The sequence below is a fragment of the Phalaenopsis equestris genome, unplaced genomic scaffold (genome assembly GCF_001263595.1).
Source record: "Phalaenopsis equestris unplaced genomic scaffold, ASM126359v1 Scaffold000053, whole genome shotgun sequence".
NCBI lineage: Eukaryota > Viridiplantae > Streptophyta > Magnoliopsida > Asparagales > Orchidaceae > Phalaenopsis > Phalaenopsis equestris.
In genome coordinates, this window is record NW_018164495.1 from 515,888 (window position 1) to 516,969 (window position 1,082).

Genomic DNA, 1,082 nt, shown 5'->3' on the forward strand with positions numbered 1-1,082 from the left:
AAGTAAATTAAGAATTGAGTGTTGCTTATGTAAAATGTAGTGGTTTGCTATTAATTCTCGGAAGAATTTTGCACGACATCATAGAAAATTTATTTTTTATGAGGAGTATTTTCTTTTATTTGGAGTTAGCTTTTGTCTTATTTGAGAGGAATATCATTTCAGGTTTGATAATATTTGAACTAACTGAGACGAAGAGTAATTAGCTCACTTTCAGCAAGCAGAAAATGGTTAATGGCCTGGTTTTTCAGTGGGGTTAATTCTGTAATTCATTGTCAATGGCCTTTCTTGTTTGCTTGGCTAGGTAGAGCTATAATCTTTCGTCTTCGTTAGAAGTTTATAGATTATGACGGCTAACAGGTTCGAAAGTGGAGACCCTATCATAAATATTTTGTCATATTGTAGTTCCGTAAACTATTTAATGGATGTCTTTTATAGAATATCTTAAGAATACTGTTGCGTTAATATATATATAGATAGATAGATAATACTGATGCGTTAGCATGTAGGAATATCACATATTAGCCGTTCAAGTATCGGATGAAAAATTCAACAAAAACATTGGTTTAAGAAAAACATAACAGGAGGAGAACATGATTTTTTAGTGGAAAAATCTTAGAAGAAAAATTAAAAAACACGGGGTATAATCCGATCAAATTAATGATCTACTATGTAATTATATGCACATAAGTTTACTTTTCTCTTGAATAGAGAAAAGAAATTGCAAAGCTCATAATCATAAATGTACAATAATAATGCAATTATAAAAGTCATAATTGGGCTATAAAAATATAGTTATTGGTCATAATAGTGATAGTTGGCCACAAAGGCTTAGGTGATTCTTGTAAAAGTAGCAATTGATCACATAAATCTTCGTTGTAAATTGTAACAATAATACTGGTCACAAAGGTCACAATTGGTTGAAATAATGGTAGCAATTTGTCATAAAGATTGTAGTTAGTTATTTCAAAACTAGCAGTTGCCACAGAGACCATAATTGAAAGTTGTACGACCAATAGTAGTTGGACACAAATGTTGTAGTCGGTTGCTAAAAATGTTATAGTTGATCATAAAGGTCATAGTTG

General features: G+C 30.7%; 1 protein-coding gene across 1 annotated transcript in view; it reads right to left on the minus strand.

Annotated features, from left to right (window-relative positions):
• The window catches only part of LOC110019182, a 10,358-nt gene that overhangs the window by 7,594 nt on the left and 1,682 nt on the right, over positions 1–1,082 (minus strand). The gene's annotated exons all lie outside the window — the stretch shown is intronic.